The following is a 22,216-nucleotide window of genomic DNA, read 5'->3' as shown; positions in this document are numbered from 1 at the left end:
GATGAAGATTGTCTGAGTTCTTGGATCGAGAGGGTACTCATCGAGTCGATGCCATACTCAACGAGTAGCAGCGAGTAGGGTTGAGGTGTGAGAGTAGAGACTCGGCGAGTTGGCGGCCCAACTCGGCGAGTCAGGTCAAATGAGAGTTGACTTTGACCAAGGGTAAAAGAGTCATTTTACCCAAGTGCAGTGTTTAGTATTTGATTGAGTGTGTTTATGGACTTGTAGCTGGGGAGATACCGGAGCAGCAGCAGTTAGATTCTAGAGTCATACACTCAGCAGCCAGTTTACGAGGTGAGTTTCCTTCCCGTAGTTAGAGTGCTTGATGTCTTCGTGATACAAGCATGTTTGTGTTATGTGTTCCGGACTCTGTTTTGATGCAGTATGCAGTATATGTGATTATGATAGTGTTATGTTTTATGCTATGCCATGATCGGTCAGTTCCGGACTTCGGTCCGATGCAGTCAGTTCCGGATTTCGGTCCGATGCAGTCAGTTCCGGACTTCGGCCCGATGCAGTTAGTTCTGGATTTCAATCCGATGCAGTTAGTTCCGGACTCTGGTCCGATGCAGGGGACAAGGTCCCAGTCAGTTCCGGACTTCGGTCCGATGCAGCTAGTTCCTGACTTCGGTCTGATGCAGTGGGCAAGGCCCAGTATGTGCTTATTTATATATTGTATGGTATGTGGTAGCTTGGGGTAGCTCACTAAGCTTCGTGCTTACAGTTTCAGTTTTGGTTTCAGGTACTTCCGCAAGCAAAGAGAAGAGCTCGGGGTGATAGCATCGCACACACCACAGCTTTAGCTTTTATCCTGGGAATTGATTTAGTTTGTTTTGATTTGACATAGTATGATACAGTTTTCCGCACAGTGTTTTTATTATGTTTGGGATACATCACGTATGGTTTTTATGATATGACACTCAGATTATGGTTTTGGTTATATTGAAAAACGAAATTTTTGGGTCGTATTTTTGGGTCGTTTCATGTGTGGTCTTGGCCGAGAGAAAGAAATAGGGAGGGGAGAGAGATAAGTGACCTTAGCATGGAAGTATGAGAGTATTGATACATGAGAGGTAATTAGTGTGGAAGTCCTACATGTAAAAATGAGGTGTCAACCTCTTCCCCATGCAAGATTTTTTTTTTTTTTGTTAAGTGATGTCGTTGGGCCTAGATTTGGGCTAGAGTAATAAGAATGAAATGATTTGGGCCTAACCTTGTTCGAAATTTTGTGAAGCTCTAAGCATTTTTAGGCCCATTGGTCCCGTAAGAAGGTTCACGGCCCACTAGGGCAAATGGAACCCTTTATGGCCGAATAAGACCTATTAGAGATAAATAAAAAAAATGGATTATTTTAGGCCTACATGACCCAAAATGCTAAAGTATTATGAATGTGGTCCATTTGGAATCCAATTAGGTTTCCTAGTACCAAAATAGTCAAATTGAAAATTTATTGGTTCGTTAGACCCAATAAGAGAATCCTAGTCCATAATAATCTTGAACCGGGATTTTTAAGGTTTTCAACCCTTACTTGAACATATGAGATGTATTTGAACGAGAATAGAGTATAGGCTTTTGCAATGGATGATGCTTACATTGGAATAGAATTCCCTAGCAAAAAGCCAGTTGTGACACATCACTATAACTTCTATGTAACATCCATAAAATTCGAACCAATTTAAAACTTTTTAATTCATATAATACCATTCAATTATGACATTTTGTTTTCAAAATAGTTTAAACATCAGAGTTCCCAGAAATCATAATCATCAATCGAGGAGGTGTACGATCACGCCTTCACCTTCCCGCGATCATCCGCTGAACCTGAAACAATAAACTGAAACCGTAAGCCCGAAAGCTTAGTGAGTTACCCCCAAAATAGCAACCTCAACAATACCATAACCATATCATATAGATAATTATAGAACAACCATGCATCTCGAGTCTGCAATGTGGCTGGTCCTCCCGCACCGGGCCTTCAGTCCACCTAGTCTACTCCCGGAGTCTACAGTATGACTGGACCGCCTGCACCGGGCCTTCAGTCTGTTTGGTCCACTCTTCGAGCCTCGACATGTCTCGAACGCCTATCAGGCCTTCAGCCTATCCGGACCGCTCGCTGGGCCTTCGGCCTGACTATGTGCCCCTTCCGAGTCTGCAATCTATCTGGTCCGCCCTGGGTATGTTGGTCTATAGTACAAAGCAGGACCCACCTCAACCCAACCCCAAACAAACGACCATGTGCACATATAATAGATAATCACATAACAGTCCAAAACAAATCAATCTAATAGATCATATAGCATAGCAACATCCTAACCAGGTTACCGACCTAACCAGTCACTAACAATATACCTTTCTAACTACCAGGATGCAAATCTAGCAGATCAATAAGCATATCAAACAAAACCAGTATACAATCCGAGAAAGGGCAGACCTTGGTGCCTTAGACCCGTGTTGATATAGTGAGGATAACTCACCTCGAAATTCCGATCTTAACTGAAGAAGCAGATTCCCGAACCACTGACTCACCAACAATCCCGAACTATCCAAATATAGCGAAAAAGAAGTCAATAAATGGGAATATAAATCTTGACCACAAATCCCACATATTACAATAGTCCAATTTGCCTTTCCTCAAATTTGGGCCAAGGCCCAACACTGAATCTATTATCCTCAAGTTCATATGACAAGGCCCATCATTGGCCCAACTTTCCAAATTAGGCCCAACCACCTAATTGGACCAAAATCCAAGATCCATTACCAAGACTTGGCCCAAAAATACTATATCCATAAAGTCCAGCAAAGGTCCAAGCCGAGCTAGTCCTTAAATGGTCCAAGACTCGAAGCCCAAATAACATAAGCCCAACAGAGGAAGTACATGGGGCGTACTCCGATTTATGTTGACTAGAAAACGGGGTCGTTGACCCTGTACGTTGGGCGTACAGCTTCCTACGCAGGGCGTACACGATTTTCACAAAAATCCTCATAAGTGCTTAATGGCTTAAGCACTTAAGCCCAAACTTCAGATCCATCGACCAAAAATGCCTAGGACTCATAAAGCCTCGAACTTTATCACTTTGGACGTCCAGAAAGTTCTTAATCCATTAAGACCTTTCTACTACTTGCATGGGACCTCATAAGCCATTGCGACCTCATTTTTATCACTCAACACCCCCATCAAGAGTCTAAAAGGACAGATCATTTCGTCCAAAACACAACAAACATCATCTTGGAACTTTAGGGACAAGAAATGGTTTCAAAATGTTAGAATGGCTAGATCTATGCTATATAAACATAAAGTTCTTAATCCATTAAGACCTTTCTACTACTTGCATGGGACCTCATAAGCCATTGTGACCTCATTTTTATCACTCAACACCCCCATCAAGAGTCTAAAAGGACAGATCATTTCGTCCAAAACACAACAAACATCATCTTGGAACTTTAGGGACAAGAAATGGTTTCAAAATGCTAGAATGGCTAGATCTATGCTATATAAACATAAAGATTAAAGCTTTTTACCTTCTGGAGCTTCTAGGGTACAACACAACTTTAGATCTACAAGCAAAACTTCTTTTCCAACTCCTTGATGCAATGATTCCACCTTCAAGAGCTCAAAATACCCACCAATTCACACTCTCACGCAAGGGCTAGGGTTTAGGGACGTTTCTGGAAGATGGATGCTGAGAATGATGAGAGAAAATGAACCATAAGGACGTTTATATAGCCCTTAACCCGAGATATTAGGGTTTCCTTCATTTATGAGTACGCCCAGCATACACAGTGTGTCCCCAGCATACTAGGGCGCGCCCTAGTAAGCCCTGTGTGCCCTTATGTACGCGCAGCGTATTCCCCCTGGTCCCAAAATTACAAATTATCCCTTAGGCTCTTCATGGCTTTACCCTTTCATCACCAGGGACTTCAAATGACAAAACATGGGATGTTACAACTCTCCCCCACTTAAACTAGGCTTCATCCTCGAAGCCTGCTGCGGCGAACAATCCCAGATAATGCTCTCGCCTCCCAGACTTAGGCTCCCACGTTGCTCGGATCCTTCCCGTTGCAGCCACTGGTCTCCCTTCATAGAATCAAGTGCCTTCCGATTTGAATATCAACCAAAGGTACAACTGCCTCCTCATCCACTTGAGTCTGACTAAGCTTCCTTTCTTCCTATTCTTGGCATGCTTGACATCCTGTAGTGGCACCACGAGCACTCGAAACTTACAATGACTTCCCAAGGCGAGCAACCCGACATAATTCACTACTTTGCAGATTCTCAATTCACAATTTCACGTAGCAACCAATCCCACTGATGTGTGTGAAACAAACTAGTTTTAATCCTACTAACTTAAACGCAAAGACAAACACACGAAAGGCAGTGTACCTATCGATTAGCAGTTTAGTTCAGGTAAGTAGGGTATCGAACACAGGGAACGGTAAACAATTAAAATAGATGCTAATATTATCTAAATAAAACAAGTAATAGAAAGGGGGTTTTCTCTAGTTTTGCAAGACTAGAAACTTAAACAATTAACTAAAACTTAAACTAAGAAACTAAGAGCTAAGCAAATAAAAATCAACTAAATTCAATAATAAAGAGGACTTCTGTTTAGGTTCGACTCATTTGTTCCCATGGATGATTTCAATGTATCGGATTAATTCTTCATTGGCTACCGACTAAGATGATTAGTTTCACGTTTGCTATTACTAATCCTTAGGAAACAAATTAACTCAAGCAGTGGCCAGTTGTCTAAATCAACGGATTTCCTAGTTATTGATTCGGGTTAAATAAGACTTGTAATAGTTAATCAAATTGGTGATTCAATTAACCTCTTGTTGATGGTGTATCACACAAGCTCACACATTAACTTACCTATCTTCAAGTTAATTCTAGTTTCACATTCGTTATTCCTAAACATACAACTATGTGGTCACGTAAATCATATGAAATTAGCAACTAAGAGATGCTCATACAACTTAATTACTAATTTATTAACAGAAGAATAGTTATTGTTAACACATAAGGTTCTTTAACAAGCTTAATAAAACATAATCACCAATTAAAATTAATCCTAATCAAATAATCAATCCATGTTCACAAATTCATCTACCTAAACAGAAGTTATGAGTTTTTAGCTCATGATTACAGTAGAAACAAGAACAAAAACAAAATCAATTGGTAAAAAAATAGTTCAAACAAGAGATTAGGTAAGAGTAAACTTGATTTTGACTTGATTCTCCTTAAAATTGAATGTGGGGTTGATTCCCTTGCTTCCCACGCTCCAACAACACCTTTTTTTCGACAATTCGCCTCCAAGGGTTCATCTATATGCTAGGGTATCGATCTGAAAGTCCCTTTATATAGATTTTCACAAAACAGGGGCTACTCGGCGAGTCCAGTGACCTACTCGGCGAGTCCATCACTTAAAACCCGTGTACGGCAAGTCAGTGCGTCCAGAATCGCGAAACTTCTGACCAACTCGGCGAGTAATCGACCCTACTCGCCGAGTACGTTTGGAATCAGCATTTTCTCAAAACACAAAAGTCGTCCGAAATTGTGTCTAGTTTTCAGAACATTTTCAATCTCGTCAATCGGAGTTACGGTTCATGAGATATGGCCAAAACACTAACGAGGGGTCAAGCTGTCCAGCAACATCCTTCTTTCTTCAAAATCCAAGATCCAAGCCTCCAATCGTTAGTTCCGCTTCCTTTTCCTTTCGAGCATGTCTTTGTTGCTGAAAAATTAAATTCTAAACTAATTAAGCACCTTTTGTTCATTAAATGAGACAAAATCAACATAAAGTATTAAGATAATGCATGGATTTTATAGCTAAATATGTCCATATCAAAATACCCCACACTTGATTTTTGCTTGCCCCCAAGCAAAACTTAATTTTAACACATTAGAATCACATAAGACAACTCCAATAGAACCCAACCATTATGCCAAGACCGCAACGCATGCATTTGTGTCTAAAATTTTCATAATAACCCCCCATATTCCAAATACTCACAATCCTCATAAACATTCACCCACTTTTTCCGAACAATGCTCATTTTTTGCATCCCTCCGAATCCATCCTCAAAAAACCTCTTAACCTCAAGGTATTTTTGGTTGAGCAACCCAAGCATACATAATCTAGACAATTACAATTTATGATACCACATTGGAGCTCTTTGGAATTCTTCACTTCTTTGACATTTGATCTTTAATTTCTTGGAATTCACCACCTTGTTGTTTGATTTTTGGTATCTTCAACTTTTTGAATTTCTTTGGAATTTTCGATCTTCTAATTTCATACTTAACTTTGATGCTCCAAAAATTCTTCAAACTTTTCTTGTAATTCTCTCTCTCTCTCTTTTTAACATGTAACTCACTTTTTTCACTCAAAACCCTACATGTTTAAGCAGGGGCGCTCAACTTCAACCTTTATTGGTTAACGATAATAATTTTCCTGGATACATTTCTGGTACACGATGCTAAACATATTGCATCCTTCAAACTAAGCGAGGTCGTGTTTTTTTCCCATGATTTCACTGGAATAAGGAAGCCACAAATGCACTAGAACGTATATAGGTTCAACTAAACATTTGGGTCTTCATGCAATCATCAAATATAATACTAGCATGATCCTTAATTGCTTTACCAAAATTGTCTAAATTAATCCCAGCAAATTTTATGCAAAACTTTAAATTTCAAGATTTTCGAATTTTAACTAAAATTTAACTAATTTAACCAACCCCTACCCCACACTTAATTTATGCAATGTCTCCATTGCATATCATGCATGATAAAGAACAATAAAAATAAGGATAGAATTGGAACAAACTCCCCTGGGATAGTAGTGGCGAGGTTGATATCTATTCTCTTCAGCTCCATCTTCAATTGACTTTAGACATGGGAACAGCTCATCCATGTCTTGGGTGTCAAAATCTCGTGTGGTACAGTCTTTAAAATATCGAGGAAAAAGCTTCTTGGAAATGCTCGGAAATGAACTTCAAAAAATATAGCCAATTGCCGCCTTGAATTGAATCAAATCGTTGACTCAAAGATAAAATAATGAGCAACTCGTCAAGTTTTATGTGGAGACTCGCCGAGTTGAATCGCCATATGGGCAGAAATCGTGAATTTTCGTTGGAACTCGTCGAGTTATAAGGGTGCACTCGACGAGTTTTCGGCTCTGATCGTGCAAATTCTTCTTTCTGCTTCAGGTTTGTTTTTGAGGTCAAAGAGGGTATTAAGGTAATACATCTCCTTATATTCTTCAATGAAGAAACTCCTTTTTAACCGTTAAAACCATCGGACTTATAAAATCACTCAAATCTTCTAATCTTCTCGTCTACGACTCAACCCCTCACTTTATTTCTTCACGCTTTATTCGTTCATTATATCCTTCACCCTATATTTTGAAAAGATCAAAAACAAATACCAAGTAATAATAAAAATAAATCAAAATAAAAATCCTAAATTATCCCTAAATACTAGAAGTTTAGAAAGAAAAAGAAAAGCAAACTCTAATGACGGGTTGCCTCCCGCAAGCGCTTCTTTTTGTGTGAGTCTTTAGCTGGACTCCCAACTTAATAAACTTCTAATAAATTTGATGCCCATCCATCCATTGCATTAAATATTTTCTTTGGACCAATTTGTAAAATTTGGCTCTTTACTTCAAAAATTGGCCAAACGAGCTTGAATTCATAAAACCCAAGAATCTTGACAAGGGTTGGAACCGGTTGGATACTAATCAAAAATGGATCGTGCCTCAGAACATTCTCCAAAGTTGGAGTCGTCACCCCATGCTTCGAAACACAAACCGGAAGAACAGGGGGGCATGTCGTGGTAATGGTCAAACCACAACTTGGTTCCTGCAACTCAGCTTGTTCTTGTTCTTCATCTGACCTTTCTGCTAGCAATCTTTCCAACTCCTCCAAGTCTCTTTCTGGATTAAATTCTTCATCTTGTAACTCAGATGTCCCTTCTGTGTTGGGCAAGATGTTATCTAACCATCTTCCAAATTTCTGCAAATCTTCATCTGAGCATACTCCTCATCTCCTTGCTCAATTTCCTGTACTACTTCCTCAAGAAAAGCATCAAAAGCATCGAGATTTGGAAAATACATAATAAATAAAAATAAAAATAAAAAATTAAACTAAAAAAAATCAATAAAAAATAATAATAACAATTAGCAAATAATATTAACTATTTAGAACCGTTCCCCGGCAACGGCACCAAAAACTTGATGTGTGTGAAACAAACTAGTTTTAATCCTACTAACTTAAACGCAAAGACAAACACACGAAAGGCAGTGTACCTATCGATTAGCAGTTTAGTTCAGGTAAGTAGGGTATCGAACACAGGGAACGGTAAACAATTAAAATAGATGCTAATATTATCTAAATAAAACAAGTAATAGAAAGGGGGTTTTCTCTAGTTTTGCAAGACTAGAAACTTAAACAATTAACTAAAACTTAAACTAAGAAACTAAGAGCTAAGCAAATAAAAATCAACTAAATTCAATAATAAAGAGGACTTCTGTTTAGGTTCGACTCATTTGTTCCCATGGATGATTTCAATGTATCGGATTAATTCTTCATTGGCTACCGACTAAGATGATTAGTTTCACGTTTGCTATTACTAATCCTTAGGAAACAAATTAACTCAAGCAGTGGCCAGTTGTCTAAATCAACGGATTTCCTAGTTATTGATTCGGGTTAAATAAGACTTGTAATAGTTAATCAAATTGGTGATTCAATTAACCTCTTGTTGATGGTGTATCACACAAGCTCACACATTAACTTACCTATCTTCAAGTTAATTCTAGTTTCACATTCGTTATTCCTAAACATACAACTATGTGGTCACGTAAATCATATGAAATTAGCAACTAAGAGATGCTCATACAACTTAATTACTAATTTATTAACAGAAGAATAGTTATTGTTAACACATAAGGTTCTTTAACAAGCTTAATAAAACATAATCACCAATTAAAATTAATCCTAATCAAATAATCAATCCATGTTCACAAATTCATCTACCTAAACAGAAGTTATGAGTTTTTAGCTCATGATTACAGTAGAAACAAGAACAAAAACAAAATCAATTGGTAAAAACATAGTTCAAACAAGAGATTAGGTAAGAGTAAACTTGATTTTGACTTGATTCTCCTTAAAATTGAATGTGGGGTTGATTCCCTTGCTTCCCACACTCCAACAACACCTTTTTTTCGACAATTCGCCTCCAAGGGTTCATCTATATGCTAGGGTATCGATCTGAAAGTCCCTTTATATAGATTTTCACAAAACAGGGGCTACTCGGCGAGTCCATCACTTAAAACCCGTGTACGGCAAGTCAGTGCGTCCAGAATCGCGAAACTTCTGACCAACTCGGCGAGTAATCGACCCTACTCGCCGAGTACGTTTGGAATCAGCATTTTCTCAAAACACAAAAGTCGTCCGAAATTGTGTCTAGTTTTCAGAACATTTTCAATCTCGTCAATCGGAGTTACGGTTCATGAGATATGGCCAAAACACTAACGAGGGGTCAAGCTGTCCAGCAACATCCTTCTTTCTTCAAAATCCAAGATCCAAGCCTCCAATCGTTAGTTCCGCTTCCTTTTCCTTTCGAGCATGTCTTTGTTGCTGAAAAATTAAATTCTAAACTAATTAAGCACCTTTTGTTCATTAAATGAGACAAAATCAACATAAAGTATTAAGATAATGCATGGATTTTATAGCTAAATATGTCCATATCACCCACCTCTCTTGAACCCTAAAACCTGAAATCCCAAAACCGGTCTGTCTTCCTGACAAGCCTTATCTACTGATTCGTTGCTACTTCCATTCAATTGATCCCTTAGACTGAGTAACCAAATCCTGATAATTCAAGGCTTCCCACCAGAATTAGAACCGCAGATTACCCGCTGCTATGACAATTCATGCTTCCATAGATTACTAAACTAGGGTAAACCAAGACATAGTATTTACATGCTATGACAATTCATGCTTCCTTAAGAAGTAAAGAAGATAACTTGCAAAACTAAAAGCACACAAGACATAGTATTTACGTGGTTCGATCAGGATGGCCTACGTCCATGGACAGGAGGGGAGTATTCTTTATTTCAGAGCTCTCAAACAGAGGTTACAATTAAAATTTTCACAAAGATTCGCCTAACACTCTAGAATTCAAGATATAAAATAACTTAGCATGGATCCCTATTTACACTTGAGGAATTAGACCTAAAACCCTAATGAACCAAGTCCATTCGCCCACAGACCCATGAAAGGTGTCAACCAATCACAATCCGCTATGCAACATCTTCTGGAACATTCATCCTTGCATAATCATCAACAACACACATGATGGAGCAACATGATCCATAGTGTCATATCAAGATGCAAGAGTGGCACATTAAGATCACCATGTCATATCAACCATTATGGTGGCGCATCAAGCAATAATCCTTGAGCATCTTTAACTTCTGAGCTTCCTTGAACAACCTTGAGCATCATAAGAGACTTCATAGCACACGACTCGTCAAGGGATACATTGGCATATTCAGGAACCAAGTGGCACATCCTTGCATCAAGATGGCACACCAGGCTTGAGGATGACACATCTTGATCAAGGGATGACACATCCTCTCCAATGTTGGCATATCTAGACATCCACTCCACAATGGCGCATCCACCTCATAAATGGCATATAATGTCACTTAGTGGCATATCCTGTCACTTGATGGCATATCATGTCAATTGGTGGCATATCTTGTCACTTAATTGCATATCATGATACTTGGTGGCATATCAAGCCACTTCGTGGCACATGAAGTTACTTCATGGCATATCAAGTTTGAATAGTGGCACACCTTGACTTCTAACTCGCGCATTCAAACCTATGATGCTCCACTTCCAGGCGCTCCATTCCTCCTTTTAGAATATTCATTCATTTGTCACTTGATCTGTTCCTTTGTCAGGAGATCCATTCCTTTCTCAGATGATCTGTTCCTTTGTTATATGCTCCATGAACCCCAAGTGCTCCATTAAGTTTCAAGTGTTCCATTAAACTCAAATGTTCCATATGAATGCTCCAAATGCTCAAATCACATTTAACATAATCATTACTTATTTAAATCAAATTTGTCGGATGTATGTTGGAATTTACAGTATAGATGTCAGATTTCACATTCAGGATACCAAATTTCACAGTACGTTAGTCATATTTAGTAGTATGGATGTCATGGGCCTTAAAAAAACAATCTTTTAGGACACGTCATCTACGAAATCACAGATAGAAATCAATTTCTTAGATGATTTTGCATATGAACATCAAGGATGATTTTATCATTTTACACATCTAAATGAATCGAGTTTTCCCACCTAAATATCTACCCACTTTTCGTAGATGAAATCATCTTTTCACAACGGCTGCCAATTTTGCAAATGTCATGCAAAATTGATGGTTATTTTGTTGATTTGAAAACTATAATTATTTCTTGAAAACTGGTAATCAGTATTAGAAACTCGTATTTTCATCAAATAATATAGGCAAAACAGCTTTTCGCCATTAATTCATGTGTTTTAGGCTATGAGGTCATAACACACAAGAAAAAGATAGTCGCATTAACACCACTTCCCACCCTTACCCTAGGAAAAACCTATCGCTTAACCACCCCAAATTGTTGTTATACATCATACAAGTGGACTTATACGTTCAAGAAATTTCTTGTGTCAAGCATCGTCATCATATCAACAAAACACCATGCGATATCACCACCTGACCACCATGCATATGGGGATGGTGTTCCTACATTACGACGCAACTCACATCAACTTAATGCGGTGTATGCGCACCGCATAGCCTTACAAGTTAACCCTTGTTTATTTTTCCATTCATATTCTTAGGCCGACTCGCCAAATGAAGTCGCTAAGGGCATCAGAACACCACCCCTTAGCACTTGCTAAGGGGCTCGCTAGATGAAGCTGGTTATGGGCTTGGCAAGAGAAGAGAGGGAGGGATGCTTGCGTGTGATTGGCTACTTTACCAATCAATATGCAAAATCAGCAGATTCAACAATCAATCACAAAAATAAGGATGCAAATTTGCAAAATCAGAAATAATATTATTGGAGCTTCAATCGATCAGATGGAATAAAAAAAAAAAAAAAAAGCGGTATTATTATTGTAGAGAAAATAACCTGAGCAGATTAAGAAAAAGTCCAACTTGTAATCTATCATTTACATTTACCTGAAGCGGCAATGACAGACCACAAAGGAAAAATCAACAGAGACAAGGCCATAAAAGATACGCAGTAACTCAATAAGGAATCGGTGAGTCGACAAGGAACAAATGGAGATGGCGAGAGTGTTAAGAACAAGGAACAAATGTTAGGGTTTTCTTTTGCATTGGGATCGAAGGCTTCAGGGTTCTTCCACAAATAAGAAACGGTTTAGGTTTTTTTTTTTTTTTTTTTTTTTGAGTAAATTACACAAGTTGGAGAGGGGGGCATAAAAGTTATACAAAAAACTAACAAATATATTTAGAGAGGGGTAAATTAGTCATCCCTCTTCATAAAGATGTCTTTATTTTTTTAGTTGAAACAATTTGGGTAAAATTTGAACTATTAGAAAAGTTTCCATTTTTAATTGTTTGTCTTTTAAAAAAAAATATAACTTAATTAAATTTAAAAAAGAAAAAATATATATTAGAAATATTACCACTCCCTATCAAATAAATACTAATAATTGAGTGTTAAGATGACATGACATTCAAAAAAGTGATGTAGATGTGTGAGGATGCTAGAAGTGTTGCCACTCTTCTAGCCTTATATATTTTTAAAAATCGTTTATACAAGTTAGCCCTTGAACACATAAAGGGTTTGTCATGATTCATGAAATGGTCAAATATTCTCTAATAACTACATGAACATGTCAACAAGCCCAACTATTCATAATCTTCATTAACATCCAAACTTATCACAAGAGACCAAAATCGACTTGAAGAATTGATATAGATCAAGAAGTGCCAAAAAACAGATAGCAACCTATACCAAATTGTAAAAGAAAAATTCCAAGAAATTGAACAAGTCGATTATTATGGGTCAAAAATCTTTTCATTTAACATAAAACAACATCATTACAAGAAAATGTAACATATATTAACATCAGAACCCATTACAAGTTATGGCCACATTTGCCCTTTTCCTGCTACAAGTTACAGTGTTTTTTTTTTTTAAATCAAAAATCAGAAATTTAGAAGAAGAAGAAAGAAATAGAAACAGGTGTTGAATGTTGATCAACTCAAATGTTGTTTAGAAAGTGAGATACAGTTTATGAGCAACCATTAGAACTGGTATTAGTATTACCATTTGAGAACCTTCTAAAAGTAGAAGTTACAATACCTCTTGCACCAAAGAACCCGAATCTTGTCTTGAAAATGGATCCTCGAACACTATTGCTAGTAGCTAGAGGATGAGGTTGAGCAACTGCCACGTGGGTTATTTCCATGTCTTCTTGAACACCATTATCACTAGCACTTGCATCCATAGCTTCAGCTTCAACTGCACAAACGTCTAAATTGACTACTAATGATCCACGTCTAGCTCTTAGCCAATCACCAACTTCATATGTTACGTTTCTGCATTTCTTCACCTTGATTTTGACCAAATTAGGGCAACCCCATGCGAAGGCTTCGATCCCTTCATCGGATACAGGACAACCTTTGATGCATAGCTTTTTTAAAGCAACGCATTTTGATGCAATACAAGAAATCTCGGTGTCTGCTATTGTTTCACTTCCACATAAGGCTAATCTTTCAAGCTTCTGACAGTTTGTAGCAATGGCTTCCAGGCTTATTGAGCTGGGATTAACTCCGATTAGAACAAGTTCTTGAAGGTTTGCACTGTTTTTTGCAATGGCGATTAGAGCTTCGTTTCCTATTCTGTTTGTCTTCCAGCCATCGATGTGAAGTTTTCTTAAGTACTTACAGTGTGAAGCGATTGAGATAACTCCGACATTAGTGCAATCTGGAGTCTTGACGATATGGAGGATTTCGAGTTTTGAACAGTTTGATAACGCCGAGAGACCGATATCGCTCACCTGAAGCCTCTCGAGATGAACTTCAACAAGAGAATTTTCTGGAACAGCGATCATTTCCATCAAACTATCCCAGTCGCCTAAGCATCGGAGCAGTTTCAAGGTTTTGAGATTCTTAGCACCGCTAATCAACGGGCCAAAAAACTGGCCGTTGTAAAGCTCCTTGAGACATACTGTTTTGAGCGACTTAGCAGCGGCACCAGGACCAATCGGCTCCGCCGTTACACCGTCGTTGATGCCGCGTAAACGCTTCACCGAGAGCTCTTCAAGAGATGAACAGTTATCCAGGAGCGCATTCATTCCTATAGCACCAAACATACAAGATCCACAAGAGAATTTCTTCAATCCCTTGCAGTTCTTAGCTAACGCCGCCATACCTACATAGGTAATTTCACGGCATCCACGGAGCTTAAGCCGCGTTAGGTTAAGACACCGGAGAGATATCATAATCAATCCGTTATCGTCAATACTAACAGATCTACGATCACATCGAAGCGAGAGTTTGGTAACAGAATCAAACCTAGAAAAAATTGACGGAATAAAAGGAACAAATCCCGAATTAGCATCTATAGCAAGGCGGTGCCGACTCTGGCCTTCGACGAGCAGCCACCTTCGCGATACAAGGGAGCAACGCTTCCTATCGCCGGCACCAAGAAACTGGAAAACTACGGCTAAACAATCATCGGGAATTTCAGATGTATAGTCGATAAAAGAACTGGTTGCATCCGGGAAATCAAAACACCCCTCCTCTTTGGAGTACCTAAAACCAATAATCTCCGATCGGGCGGAGGAAGAAGACGATGACCTAGTGATGGACCGCTGGTGGTGGTGGGTTGACCCCGCCGGCGACGGCGAGTGGGAGGAAGAAGATTGGCCCATCCAGATGGAAGTAATATGGTTAATTATTGTTTTTGCTTCTTCGATTTAGGAAGTTTAATACATAATGGATTTTGAAAAAGGGGGTTCGTAGAAAACGGGTTGGGAGAAGACCCGTCAAACGGGTTAATGGGTTTGAACGTCGACGGCTTTTGGTCTCATACGGCCGACCCGAGCTATCATGGACGGTGGGGTTAGTCTCATTATCCCATATGTTAACCTTTTAGAAGAATTGGATGATTCACTTGGACTATATGCTAATATATCATAATATATGCTAATAACATGTAAATTGTAAAATGCTAAAGTTTATCTTATTTAAAACTTTTAAATTTAATGTTATAAGATAGTAATCTAAGTTTTATTCCAATATTTTTTTTAGATATATTTTCATTTATATTAACATGACAATGTATTTAAAACAATTTTATTAAATATTAATAATTTTAGGTTTGTTCCACCTAATAAGTTTTGGTTTAGAAACTTTGGATATCACATTACATCCAAAACAAACTGTGTAAATACAAAGGTAAAAACCAGGGGCTTTTGGTAACCGGCTAAGTAAATTACATGCAACAATATGTCTCAATAATATAAATAATTTGTTAATTATTAGCATCTTCATTCCAACATTAAAACCTATATTAAATTATTTTCTTTCATTAAAATCTATATTATAATATTTATAATATTTTAACTTTACAATAAACTTAACAATTATATATAGTGTAAGATGGCATACTCTTCATCGATATTATATTTAGTATTCATGTTTTGATAGTACATATTAGTCTAAGTTATTTATATATTTTTAGTTTATTTCTTACATAGTTATAGTTATAATTTATATGTAATTTTTTGATCTATAATATTTTATTCAATAATTTGAAATACAATATAAGATTTATGTAAAACACACAATGATATATATTATAATCCTTGTAGTATAAAAAACACAAAAGATTACATGTGTTAATTTTTATAACATGATATTCGATGATAAATGTGATCTTGATGTACCAATTGAAATTGCAACAGAAGTATCACCGATAGATGTAGAAACAATGATAAATTATGATTAAAAAAAAAAATTCAATATTTTTTGTTTGATATACATACAACAAGGATAAAGAATCTAATTTCGATCTACGAAATGTTTTAACTAACCACTATGAGAAAAGATTCCAATGCATAAATATGTAGTATTTATTTAAGTGTATGTGTAATATTTCTAAAATGCATGTATCATATTTATTTTGGTTTGTGTTAAATGTTATTTTGTTCTAGATAGATGAGAACATACCTAGAATATTCTTTTTAATACCTAGAATATTCTTTTTAATGTTAATTATAATGTAATGGGTTGACGATGTTTATTGTTAACACTATTTTATACATTATAATTATAGGTTTTAGTGTAATAGATAATATTATGGGTTGGATATGCTCAAATATATTTCAAAATTTTGATCAGGAGATTGAGCACAAATGTTCAATTTTTTTCTAAACGCGGTGAAAGGAGAAGTTGGAAGTCACTTTGTGAATATTATTTAGAACAAATTGGATGCCAATGTGTATATGTTTGTTGTTTGATGTTGCACAAGATTGTTTGAAAAGTTGACTACACTAACATTGTCGTAATATACAATCGTATCATTAGCAAGAGGAGAGTGTAGCTTGCGAAGAAGATGTCATATCTAACAACTCTCCACAATTGTATTTATCATGCCTCGGTACTCTAATTCAACATTGGAGCGAGACATGGTTGATTGTTTCTTAGACAAACAAGAGAGTAAGTTTTCTTCAAGGAATACATCATACCATGTGTTGAGGGACATCCCCAGACGACATCAGAATATGTAAGAAGACCATAAGTGCTTGAGGCACGAAGCTGAAGGTTGACGTCAAGCTTCATGAACATGTATTACAAAATGCATTTTAATGCATGAATGTGAGGCTTATACAGGTCATGCATATACAAGCATATATGTTGTACCACATAAGTGAGGCTTAGTCTGGAAAAGGTAAATATTATAAGGGCCCTATAAGGCTACGATAAAGAGTGTGATCGATAACTAGAGTATTGAAACCGTCAAGCTTGGATTGAGTAGCAGTAAGAGTAAGAAAATGATGACAATTGACCATTTTGGATCATTCAAGGATATCCAATGCATATTTGTGTTGGCATAGAAAGACCATCTTTTGTACGAGATACAAAGATGTCAAGAAAGTAAGAGAGATTACCCAGATCGGTTATATAAAAAAATCTTTTTCTAGAAATGAGATGATTTGTCAAAGTAAGAATGTAAACGAGGCCATGACAACGATGTCATCCACATATAAAAGAAGATAAATCAGTAACTGTAACGACCCAATTTTCACATCCAAAAATTTCATTTTTGATAAAGTGATTTACAAACCATTTGTAACAAAATATCATCCGATCATATCATTTAATAAAACATGTCTCGTATCTGAAAACCGAATCGTAAAAACATGATAAGGTCAGAGTACAAATCCCAGAATAACTCATAGTGCGGAAAACAAAGAGTGTGTGTATGATGTGCTGCTACCGCGCCATCTCCTTCCCCTTTGCTGAAGAGGTACCTGAAACCAAAACTGTAAACTGTAAGCAAGAAGCTTAGTCAGTTCCTCCATCGTACCACATAACCTACAAACACATAGCATACATACTGTCGGGCAATTCTGTGGTGCCCGACCTACCCGGTACGACCATTCTGGGGTGCCGACCTACCCATGCGGCCATTCTGGGGTGCCAACCTACCCATGTCAAGCCATTCTGGGGTGCTGACCTACCCGTCGGTCCTAACAACCAACCCTCAAGGACTATTCCACCCCTTACTGCTACTATCAGATATATCGTAACATAAGCATACTATCAGACATATTTTGAGTGTCTGACCTACCCTTCGGTCCTAACAACCGAACATTACTACTATCACATATAACATATCATGCTAGCATATAACATATCATTACATATTATCAGATGTATCTCGGGTGTCCGACCTACCCTTCGGTCCTAACAATCGAACTCTACTACTATCATATATAACATATTATGCCAACATATAACATAACAGGTAGTAGCAAGCCTAGATGTTATCACAAAGACAATCATCTAATCATACAACTCCTACTGGTGGGCCGGCATTATGGCCGTAGACCCACCACTACTGGAAGGTAACTCACCTCATAGTAGCTGCTGATCTGTGCGGGAATCCTCTGACTGCTGCCGCTGCTGCTCCGGAAATCCTCCGGCTATAATTCCCACAAAACACTTAGTCATACACTGCTAACATGTTCTTAGGGTAAAATAACCATTTTACCCCTGACCAAAACAAAGTCAAAGTCAACTTCTAGTGACCTGACTTGCCGAGTTGGCTCGCCAACTCGCCGAGTCCCTATCCTTCCATCTGTCCTTATAATCGTCTCTACTCGTTGAGTTAGGCGATGACTCGATGAGTTTTCCTTCTAAATGAACATTGGCTGAATTCTCATCCGATTCGCCGAGTTGTATGAACAACTCATCGAGTTCATCTCAACTGATATACAGGTCTTGTCCTTGACTCGCCGAGTTGTATGAACAACTCGTCGAGTTCATCTTCATCCTTAAGAAGTTTGCCTTGGACTCGCCGAGTCTGCTCATGCACTCGCCGAGTCCCATGAACTTCCAGAACAATGGCTTAGTCCAGAACGTTGGGTCACTCGTCGAGTTGGTCACATTCACTCACTAAATCTTCGATTTCTGATGTACAACCCTTGATCAAAAGATAGATCTATGCTTCTACAATCGATTTAGCACATAAAGTGTAACACCGTTAAATTACAAGCAAAATTTCATTTAATTTAATAAAACATTTCATTTCCTAATCATCCCAAAATCATATATCCAATACTTTCACCAAAAACACAATACAAAATCCATATCCCAAGATCTCAAAAAACATGTCATCTGCAAGTGTGTACTGATCATGGCGATGCCTTCCTGCAATCATCACTGGCACCTGAAACACATAACATACAAACTGCAAGCATAAATGCTTAGTGAGTTCCCCAATATACCACATACAACACATACGCCTTTCCAGGCCATAACTCTATAGGATCTTCCGATCGAAGTGTCTGAAGGGATTTCCATCCCATAACTCTGTTGACCTTCCAACCCATACTCTGTTGACCTTCCGGTCCATATCATCATACTCATATCATGACATATCATAACATGCATCACATAAACATCATACACATAAGACCTTCCGATCACACCTAGTTACCCTGTCGGGTATGGCATAGTGAGAAGACTCACCACGCTGATGTTGGATAATCACCCGAGCTCGATTCCCCGACGTATCGTCCTCCTATATTATAAGTACATCTCTAATTAATACCTTCCTGACTTAGTTTGATTAACACTATGAAGTCAACACTAGTCAACCTTGGTCAACGTTGGTCAACAATCAACCTTTGACCCGACTCATCAAGTCTTGCATAGACTCGTCGAGTCCATACGTGAACTCGAGTCCTTTGAATCCTTTATGACTCATCGAGTCACTCACCCAACTCGGTGATTCATCCACTAATCTGAGTCGCGGGACAACCCGCTCCGACTCGTCGAGTTTGTTCATGGACTTGGCGAGTTCGTTTCATGTACAACCTCAAACAACCTTCTAAGGTCAGATCTATTCCTCTAATCCTTAGATCTAACCTTTCCAAGCTCAATAATCACATAAAGTTTCTATCTTGATGTACATGCAACATCTATATGACCATATATGATGATTTAGCCCCAAATACCATAACCCAAGGTCATAACCTCCATTGCTCTCCCTAAAGCTTGATGAGTGAGGCTCTCTAGACCTCTATGGATCGATATCCAAAGCCTCATCACCAGAAAGGGACTATTTGGACATCAAATCAACCTAACAAAGGCCACAAGAAACCCTAAATCCAAATATACTTCATAAAACAGAAGATGAGTCGAATTAATACCTCAAATGCGATGATATTAGATTCAAATCCACAGAATAGCAACCTCCTTTGCTTCCTCTTGGCTAGGACCTCCTTCTTCTTGCTAAACAACATTACAAAGGTCAATAATGGCTTCTTTTCTCTCTCAAAACGCTCAAGCACTCTATGGTTTCTCTCTATGGACTGGTAGCCGCAAATGAAGGCTATAGGGGCCTTTACATAGATCCCAAACCCGAGAAATTAAGGTTCCTTTTGTCAGCTCTGACTTGGTGAGTCGCTCCCTTGACTCGTCGAGTCCCCTCGCCATCCAGTCGCGACCAGACTCGACGAGTCTGAGCACCAAGTCGTCGAGTCACCCTACATAATTAAAGAAATGCAACATAAATCAATATACCAGCGAAACTGGGTGTTACAATTCTCCCCCACTTGAATCAGACTTCTCCCTCGAAGTCTCGCTTAGCAAATAACTCTGGATACTACTCTCGCATCTCTAACTTCGGCTCCTAAGTCAGCTCGGACCCCTTCCGATGTTGCCACTGGACCTGAACCAATGACACCTCCTTGTTTCTCAAAACCTTGATTCTCCTATCTTGAATCAAGATCGGCCTCTCAACATAGTTCAGGCTCGCATCCACCTGAATGTTCTCTAATGGAACCATTGCCGACTCATCGGCAATACACTTCCTCAACTGAAATACGTGGAAGGTATCATGAATCTGACTCAACTCCGTAGGTAGCTCCAAACGATACGCTACCATGCCCACCCTGGCGGTCACCCTGAAAGGACCAATATACCGAGGCCCCAACTTTCCTCTCTTCCTTAATCGAATCACACCTTTCCAAGGTGAGACCTTCAGGAGAACGAAATCACCCACCTGAAACTCGAGCTCTGACCGTCGTCTATCCGCATAACTCTTCTGACGGCTCTGGGTTGTCATCAACCTCTGTCTGACCTGATGAATCTGCTCGGTGGTCTGTAGTACTATCTCTGTTCTACCCATTACCCGCTGCCCTACTTTTCCCCAGCAAATGGGAGTCTGAGACCTCCTCCCATATAACTACTCAAAAGGAGGCATACCAATGCTCGAATGATGGTTGTTGTTATAGGAGAACTTAGCCAAAGGCAGGTACGTGTCTCGACTCCCTCTAAAATCCAATACACATGCACGAAACATATCCTCAAGAGTCGAAATAGTCCGCCCACTATGACCATCGGTCTGAGGGTGATAGGCAGTGTTGAAATGCAATCTCGTACCCAACTCCTCATGAAACTTCTTCCAAAACCTCGAAGTAAAATGTACATCCCGATTCGACACAATCAAAATCGGTACCCCATGCCGAGACACTATCTCCCTCACATACATCTCTGCCAACTTCTCCGCATAAGAGCTCTCACTGATGGAAAGAAAGTGGGCACTCTTCGTCAGTCGATCCACTATCACCCAAATCGCATCGACACCCCTTGGAGTTCTGGGTAACTTGGTGATGAAATCCATAGAGATCTGTTCCCACTACCACTGGGGAATCTCGAGTGGCTGCAATTTACTATGTGAACGCTGGTGTTCAGCCTTAACCTGACGACAGGTCAAGCACCTCTCTACAACCCACGCTACATCCCTCTTCATATATGGCCACCAATAATCTTTCTTCAGATCCAAGTACATCTTGGTAGCCCCGGGATGGATCGAGAACCTCGATCGATGCGCCTCCTCCATCAAGATGCTACGTGCCCCACCAATGAACAGCACCCAACTACGACCCTGAAATATCATAAGCCCTCGGCTATCAGTCAAAAACTCAGATACTTGTCCAATCACCCGCTCTTTCTTATGGTTCTCCGGCCCCACAGCCTCGGCCTGAGCCTCTCGGATGGAATCCAACACTGGAGTCATCACAGTCATCCAGATACATATACCTCGGATCGGGGCACTCTCTGCCCTCCGACTCGGGGCATCAGCTACCACATTCGCCTTGCCCGGGTGATACATGATCTCACAATCATAATCATTTACCACATCCAACCATCTCCTCTACCGCATGTTCAAGTTGGGCTGATCCATCAAATACTTTAAACTCTTGTGGTCCGTGAATACGGTACACCAAACCCCATACAAATAGTAGTGCCAAATCTTAAGGGCGAACACTACTGCCCCCAACTCCAGATCATGAGTAGGATACCTCACCTCATGAGGCTTCAGCTGCCTCGATGCATACGCTATCACATGCCCCCTCTGCATAAGCACTGCGCCTAAACCATATA

General features: G+C 39.0%; 1 pseudogene; it reads right to left on the bottom strand.

Annotated features, from left to right (window-relative positions):
* Nucleotides 1-13,129: 13,129 nt before the first annotated feature.
* Nucleotides 13,130-15,022, bottom strand: LOC145043891 (F-box protein SKIP2 pseudogene; annotated as a pseudogene).
* Between the last annotated feature and the right edge of the window lie 7,194 nt (nucleotides 15,023-22,216).

The sequence above is a fragment of the Lactuca saligna genome, chromosome 4, assembly GCF_052625555.1.
Source record: "Lactuca saligna cultivar CGN05327 chromosome 4, ASM5262555v1, whole genome shotgun sequence".
In the NCBI taxonomy this organism is placed as follows: Eukaryota; Viridiplantae; Streptophyta; class Magnoliopsida; order Asterales; family Asteraceae; genus Lactuca; species Lactuca saligna.
Note: the sequence above shows the minus strand (reverse complement) of the source record. Positions and strands in the feature narration are given on the sequence as shown.